General features: G+C 47.7%; 1 non-coding gene across 1 annotated transcript; it reads right to left on the reverse strand.

Annotated features, from left to right (window-relative positions):
• Positions 1-6,109: 6,109 nt before the first annotated feature.
• On the reverse strand, positions 6,110-6,236 carry LOC144511614 (U6atac minor spliceosomal RNA). The gene has a single exon (XR_013500862.1). It is a non-coding gene; the product is annotated as a U6atac minor spliceosomal RNA (small nuclear RNA).
• Between the last annotated feature and the right edge of the window lie 2,296 nt (positions 6,237-8,532).

Here is an 8,532-nt window from a genome sequence, read left to right on the forward strand (position 1 = left end):
ACACACACACACTCCTCCTGGCCCCAAGACTCCTTCAATCGATCAGCTAGAGCTGCAAATTCTAGAAAACACTTCCATTCAGCTGGTGCAATGGATAAATGCACGGATTGAGGCCGGATCTCTTGCTAGATTCAGTGCAGAAACTGATCCCTGATAAATCTGTGCGAATAAACATGTTTTTCGGATTGTTTATACAATCAAAGGTTTGCATGGCGCAATTTTAACTGATAATCCCCTCGAAAGCATGTCCCCAGAATCATTTTACTTAGTGTCACCCAAATTGACATAGAATTGGACATAGAATCCCTACAGCGCAGAAGGAGGCCATTCAGCCCATCGAGTCTGCACCAACCACAATCCCAGCCAGGTTCTATCCCCATAACCCCATACATTTATCCTCGCTAGTCCCCCTGACACTAAGGGGCAATTTAGCACGGCCAATGCACCTAACCCACACATCTTTGGACTGTGGGAGGAAACCGGAGCACCCGGAGGAAACCCACGCAGACACGGGGAGAACGTGCAGACTCCACACAGACAGTGACCCAAGCCGGGAATCAAATCCTGGCTAAGGCAGCAAAGAACAAGAACAAAGAACAATACAGCACAGGAACAGGCCCTTCGGCCCTCCAAGCCCGCGCCGCTCCCCGGTCCAGGATTGAATCCCGAATCCAGGATCCCCGCCCAATTTTCCAGCCTATCTACATACCAATATCCTATCCACCGAGCTGTCCCTCACAGCTACGATGCTTTGTTCATTACAACCTATTAACTTGCCAACCACTGTGCCACCGTGCCGCCCATCATGAATCTACATCCAATAACTATTATATTTGCCACCTTGTTATTGTCCTGTTATTTCTAAGTGCCAGCAGTGCTGGTTTCCTGGCTGTGGTCCACATCCTCAGAAGATGCACCCAACAGCCCCTCAGTCCCGTAAAAGAAAATGCCCCATCTCCTACCTTCAGTTACAGAGGGCGTTGCGGAGTGTGTTGAACCATCGTTGGTTCCCACTGGATAGTGCTGAGCCAGGGGCTGGCCAGTACTACAAGGATGTACATATGTTACTGTTGGGTTGTGCTATTGTTGCTGTTGGGGTTAGGGTGGGGTTGTTACACCTTTGTACTGTAGTGTTGTGGCACATCCCAGTCGGGCTCCGCCTCCTGGGAGAGGTATAAGAGTCCCTGCTCTGGCCGGGTCCCCTTCAGTCTGGGATAGTGTATATAAGTTCTGGTAGCTTTATTACAGTAAATAAAATTGATGCGCTACTCAAACACGAGGCCTGAAGCTCAGTAAATGAAAGGCTTTTATTTACTGTAATGAAGCTACCAGAACTTATATACACTATCCCAGACTGAAGGGGTCCCGGCCAGAGCAGGGACTCTTATACCTCTCCCAGGAGAGTCCCTGCTCTGGCCGGGACCCCTTCAGTCTGGGATAGTGTATATAAGTTCTGGTAGCTTCATTACAGTAAATAAAAGCCTTTCATTTACTGAGCTTCAGGCTTCGTGTTTGAATAGCACATCACTGAGACCATGGCAGGGATTCTTCGCTCTCATTCACCCCACCACCGTTGCCAGCGGGAACGGAGAATTTGGCACTTAGCCCAAACTCCGTTCACTGCAGCGGGACCAGAGAATCCCAACCCCTGGCGAGGTCGGAAAATCCTAATGTTAATGTCCTTTAGGGAAGGAAATCTGCCGTCCGTATCCGGTCTGGCCTACATGTGACTCCAGAGGCACCGCAATGTGCTTGACTCTCAACTGCCCTCTGAAATGGCCGAGTGAGACAGTCAGTTCAAGGGGCAACTGGGATGGGCTATAAATGGGATGTCCCAGCCAGCGAGACACATGTCCCATGAATGATTTTTTAAAATCCCAGCCATAGGCGAGGTCGGAGAATCCCAGCCACGGGTGAGGTTGGAGAATCTCAGCCATTTTGTTTTGCACATAGTGAGTGGCCTAGTATATGTGTTGATACTGTACCTTTAATAAATGTACTTTAGTTATGTTTCTGTGCAGGATGTTCCTAGCAGCACCTTCCATCTTATTGGTGCCATTCTGTCTACTGGCATCCTGTATACTTGCAGGAGCATAGTTACTTCTATCATAGAAACCCTACAGTGCAGAAGGAGGCCATTCGGCCCATCGAGTCTGCACCGACTACAATCCCACCCAGGCCCTACCCCTACATATTTACCCACTAATCCCTCTAACCTAGACATCTCAGGACACTAAGGGGCAATTTTAGTATGGCCAATCAACCTAACCCGCACATCTTTGGACTGTGGGAGGAAACCGGAGCACCCGGAGGAAACCCACGCCGACACGAGGAGAATGTGCAAACTCCACGCAGACAGTGACCCAAGCCGGGAATCGAACCCAGGTCCCTGGAGCTGTGAAGCAGCAGTGCTAACCACTGTGCTACCGTGCCGCCCATATTCTAATGGCTAGAATGTTGGTTTTAATCTGAACTAATGCTGTTCTGCTGTTTTCCCCTGGGACATTGCAGAGTGGGGCTTGATTGGGATGATTGGCAGGGATGGTCTATGATGGGGATGCTGGGCTTGTACAGAATATTCAAGCTTAGGTGCTGCCTTTGGAGTTCATAGAATCATAGAGAGGAGTGCTTCTCTTTTCCCCTCTCTGAAGTCTGGAGACTGGGAGCTGCCAGAGACTAAGTTTACCTCGTTGAGGTTTGGCTGTTTTGAGGATATATCCTTCTCTGAAAATTGCTGTCTGGACCTCTGTCCAGAAGTGTTTAAAAAGCAGAACATCCAACCTTATGTGAGCATACTTGTTTTTGTGCTAACTAATTCTGAAGGAGGGTGTATGTCTATGGGCATTGCTTTAACTTGGAACAACAGAGATAGCTAGCTGTTAACATAGAAGTGTAGAAACTAGAAGCAGGAGTAGGCCATTTGGCCCTTTGAGCCTGCTCTGCCATTCGTTTTGATCATGGCTGATCATCAAATTCAATATCCTTCCCCAATATCCCTTGATCCCTTTAGCCCCAAGAGCTTTATTTAATTTCTTCTTGAAATCTTAAGGCTGTACTTTGCCATGTCTAAGTATTATAATTGGTAAAAGTTATGCTAATTCTTTTGGTTATATTCTAACTGGGTTCTTAAGTAAAGTTGGTTTTGATTAAAGCTCCCTAGTGGGTCACTTGAATCATACCTGGGATGAAACCCTATGCTCGCCCAAATGCCAAAATCAAATGTAGAAGTTGAGGTCTCGGCTAACTGCATAATATACCTTGGAGTTTCTGATCTGGGCCTTAACATACTTTATGGTTGATATACAATGCCAGCCTCCAAGGTATTGTTTTTAATTTGTGAGTCAAGGCACTTGGGTGTTTCTGCTTCTTGGAGTCACAGTGGACACCAATTCTGTCCCCCCTCATTCAAATTCCACACATTGTCCAACAACCATCATTGGGGACCAAAAGCAGGAACCCTGGCTGATGCTAAACGCCACTGAGCCAGACCACTGAACCACACTGAGTTAACCCAATTGCTGTCTCGGTTGAGATCATTGATTGAATTTGAGGTAAAAACATGAAACTGAAACATGAAAATACTCAGCAGGTCAGACAGCATCCGTGGAGAGAGAAGCAGAGTTAACATTCTGGGGCTGGTGACCTTTCATCAGAACTGGGAGAAGTTGGAAATTTTATCACTTATGAGGAAATGCAGAGTCAGGGAAAAGGAATGGACGTGTAGAAAGGACAAAGGGTCTGTGATAGGGTAGAGGTAGAAGAACCCAGGGACCTGGGTTCAATTCCAGCCCTGGGTGACTGTCTGTGTGGAGTCTGCACGTTCTCCCCATGTCTACGTTGGTTACCTCTGGGTGCTCCGGTCTCCTCCCACAGTCCAAAGATTTATTAGTGTCACAAGTAGGTTTACATTAACACTGCAATTAAGTTACTGTGAAGGACAGTGGAAGGAAACCGGAGCACCCTGAGGAAACCCACGCAGATGAGGGGAGAATGTGCAGACTCTGCACAGATAGCCACTGGAAGCCAGAATCGAACTTGGGTCCCTGGCGCTGTGAGGCAGCAGTGCTAACCGTGCCAACCCGCAGGCATCTGCAGGGTTAGATTGATTGGCCTGGCTAAAATTGCCCATTGGTGTCAGGGGGACTGGCAGTGTAAATACATGGGGTTACAGGGGATAGGGCCTGGGTGGGATTTGGTGCAGGCTCAATGGGCCTAATGGCTTTCTTCTGCACTGGGTGGCACGGTGCCACAGTGGTTAGCACTGTTGCCTCATAGCGCCAGGGACCCAGGTTCGATTCCCGGCTTGGGTCACTGTCTGTGTGGAGTCTGCACGTCCTCCCCGTGTCTGCGTGGCTTTTCTCCAGGTGCTCCGGCTTCCTCCCACAGTCCGAAAGACGTGCTGGTTACGGTGCATTGACCATGATAAATTCTCCCTCAGTGTACCCGAACAGGCGTGAAGTGTGGTGACCAGGGGATTTTCACAGTAACTTCATTGTGCTGTTAATGTAAGCCTACTTGTGACAAATAAATCAACTTTAGCTTTAGCGCCAAGGACCCGGGTTTGATCCCTGGTGGGTCACTGTCTATGTGGAGTCTGCACATTCTCCCCGTGTCTGTGTGGGTTTCCTCCGGGTGCTCTGGTTTCCTCCCACAGTCCGAAAGACGTGCTGGTTAGGGTGCATTGGCCATGGTAAATTCTCCCTCAGTGTACCCGAACAGGCGCCGAAGTGTGGCGACTAGTGGATTTTCACAGTAACTTCACCGCAGTGTTAATGTAAGCCTACTTGTGACAATAAATAAACTTAAACTGTGGGGATTCTATGGTTTAAAGGAAACACAGGTTCCCTTCACAAAGAATGAGCTGATTGTAGCAGCCATTGTCCTTGCATTTACTAGCCATCGCAAATGATGATTTATTGGTTCCATTGTTGGCCAAGGCTCATAGCCCTGGGAATGGTCCCCTCACCTGAGCCTGTGGGGCCATTGAATTTGATGATCAGCCATGATCGTAATGAATGGTGGAGCAGGCTGAAAGGGCCGAATGGCCTCTTCCTGCTTGTATTTTCTATGATTCTCAAAGGGCAGCGTTGACGATCTGAGGTCACAAATGACCTTGTTACCCTGGTGCTGGGTGTGGAAACATAATGTTCTGTCACTGAGGTTGCAGTTTTGCTAGGTCTACACTTTGTTTGCAGAAATAACCCCCACTCATTCAACACTTCGCCAAAATCATAATGTTCTGGATTTGACAAGAATTTTTTTGGGAAGGGGGTGGTGGGGAGAGGAGTGAGGGGGGGAGGAATAAAAATTAAACATTTATAAAACTTACTTAGCACAGTAATCAGGAACATTGCAGAGTGTGGCACCACCACACAGGGGGCAACCGGGGCACTCACAGTAACTTCATTGCAGTGTTAATGTAAGCCTACTGGTGACACTGATCAATAAACTCAAACTAACAGTTGGAATGCTGAACTGTATTGTGGACGGCACGGTGGCACAGTGGTTAGTGTTGCTGCCTCACAGCGCCAGGGGCCCAGGTTTGATTCCTGGCTTGGGTCACTGTCTGTGTGGAATCAGCATTCTTCCCATGTCTGCATGGGTTTGCTGCGGTTTCCTCCCTTAGTCCAAAGATGTGCAGGTTAGGTGGGATTGGCAATGGTAAATTGCCCCTTAGTGTCAAGGGGACTAGCTGGGGTAAATGTATGGGGTTAGGGGCCTGGGTGGGATTGTGGTCTGTGTAGACTTGATGGGTTGAATGGCCTCCTTAGCACTGTAGGGATTCTATGATAAATTGACCCTTAGCGTCAGGGGGGACGAGCAGGGTAAATACATGGGGTTAGAGGGATAGGGCCTGGGTGGGATAGTTGTCGGTGCAAGCTCGATGGGCCAAATGGCTTCCTTCTGAGAATCCCTCCCAGCAGAGATTCTATTCTATTATCCCAAATAAGGCAAAGAGACTGTGGGGAATGGAAAGGGGGAGGGTGGGGGAAATTTAAGGAGATGCACTTTCTATTGATGCAAAAGAACATTGACTGGCTGCAGATTTAACAGCAACCTGTAAAGCGCAGGAGCATAAAAAACCACAGGGAAAACAAAGAGTGCTTGGAGAAAAACATGGTTAGATGCCACTAAGTAGATGGCAATGCCTTAACCATTTGTGTGTTGTAAGGCCACTAGGGCCCCTTCCATCCTTATCAAGGGGAGTGCTAACCTTCTCTCCTTTCATACAACACATCTACTTTGTTTGTAGCGAGCACTATTTATAATCCGTGATGTGGATACCTATTACTATGGATGTGACCAATTTATGATTATGTCTATATATCATATTGAATTCCCACAGAGTGTGAAATACAAAATCTTATCAACGTTAACATGAATAGATCGGTCTTTCTAACCTATCTATTTTGCATTTATGCAATGGAAACCTAATTATGTTAATTTATGCAGCATCCCAGCCAATTGCCTTTCACTTCATGCTTTGGCTTCAGGGTGTCGTTTAAAGTTTCCACGAAACCAAAGGGAAATGTGTCTGCTGATTGTACAGCCCGGTACAAGGGGGAAAATGTGACTAAAAGTTAGATAGAAGGGGCTGGAGAAGAGCAAAACCTCAATGGCTGGTTGTCATGTGACCTCCAACAGCCCCCCCCCTTCAGTGGACTGCGCATGAGCAGCTCCATGCCCCATTCTAATGAATGGGTTTAAGGTTTATTCATTGTTAGTGTCACAAGTAGATTTACATTAACACTGCAATGAAGCTACTGTGAAAATCCGCGAGTTGCCACATTCCGGCGCCTGTTCGGGTACACTGAGGGAGAATTTAGCACGGCCAATCCACCCCAACCAGCACGTCTTTCGGACTGTGGGAGGAAACTGGAGCACCCGGAGGAAACCCACGCAGACATGGGGAGAACGAGGAAACTCCACACAGACAGTGACTCAAGCCAGGAACTGAACCCAGGTCCCTGGCGCTGTGAGGCAGCAACGCTAACCACTGTGCCACCCTAGCAGAATGAATAAACAGGACAGCACTGGATACTCATATATTTAAAATAAACCTGCCTCATGAAAACTGAAATTATTGCTGTAAATGCTACTTCCGCTATCATGGAAATACACAGCATTGAAGGAGGCCTTTCAGCCCATCATGGCTGCTCCTAGCTCTTTGGAATTCATAGACTCCCTACAGTGCAGAAGGAGGCCATTGGGCCCACTTAGTCTGCACCGACCACAATCCCACCCAGGCCCTATCCCCTTGTATTTACCCTGTTAATCACCCTGACACTAAGGGGCAATTTAGCCCCTTAGTAAATGATCAAAAATGCTTATGGAATGTCAGCCTTTATATCTCAAGGGTCAGAATACATAGATCAGAATACATAGAAATCCTACAGTACAGAAAGAGGCCATTTGGCCCATTGAGTCTGCACCGACCACAATCCCACCCAGGCCGTACCCCCATATCCCTACATATTTACCCACTAATCCCTCCAACCTACACATCTCAGGACACTAAGGGCAATTTTTTAGCATGGCCAATCAACCTAACCCGCACATCTTTGGACCGTGGGAGGAAACCAGAGAACCCGGAGAAAACCCACGCAGACACGAGGAGAATGTGCAAACTCCACACAGACAGTGACCCAAACCGGGAATTAAACCCAGGTCCCTGGAGCTGTGAAGCAGCAGTGCTAGCTACTGTGCCTACACATGCTTCAGCTATACAAAGCTTGCTTCAACTAGGCACACATCAGGAATGATATATTGACCTTGGAGGTGGTGATGGAAGACGCAGCTATTGCGGAGCGTGGATTTACCAGAATGAGACCAGAGTTAAGTTACAAGGTGTGATTATACAAATTACCTTGTGTTCTATGAAATCTTAGAACATGGAATCCAAAAGAGCAGAAGGAGGCCATTCAGCCCATCGAGTCTGCACTGACCACAATCCCACCCAGGCCCTATCCCCATAACCCCATGCATTTACCCTGCTAATCCCCCTGACACTAAGGGGCAATTTAGCATGGCCAATCCACCTAATCCACACATCTTTGGAGCGTGGGAGGAAACCCACGCAGACACAGAGAGAGAACGTGCAAACTCCACATAGACAGTGACCCAAGCTGGGAACCAAACCTGGGTTTCTGGTGCTGTGAGGCAGCAGTGCTAACCACTGTGCCACGGTGATGAAGATGGCCCACACCTCCAGAGCAAGATTAACATAGAGACCCATGATCGCCAACGCCCTGTCCAGGCTAAAGGGAGAGTGACAGAGATCCAGAGGTGTGAAGGGATATGGAGCAAAAGTGGCTTTATGGAGTTAGGTGGTGGATCAGACATTGTGTCACTGAATGGCAGAAGAGATTTGAGGGGTTCCTCTTCTTGTGTTCTTAGAGTAAGTCTTACTTCCTCATTATAAAATAATGGGACTGATTATCAAGAATTATAGATTATAAAAGTCAGTTCCTCCACGTTTTGGAGGAAGATGGATTGTCAGAGACAAAAGCCCATTTCCAGCAAGTGGTTTAA

This window comes from Mustelus asterias, chromosome 24 (genome assembly GCF_964213995.1).
Source record: "Mustelus asterias chromosome 24, sMusAst1.hap1.1, whole genome shotgun sequence".
Taxonomy (NCBI): domain Eukaryota; kingdom Metazoa; phylum Chordata; class Chondrichthyes; order Carcharhiniformes; family Triakidae; genus Mustelus; species Mustelus asterias.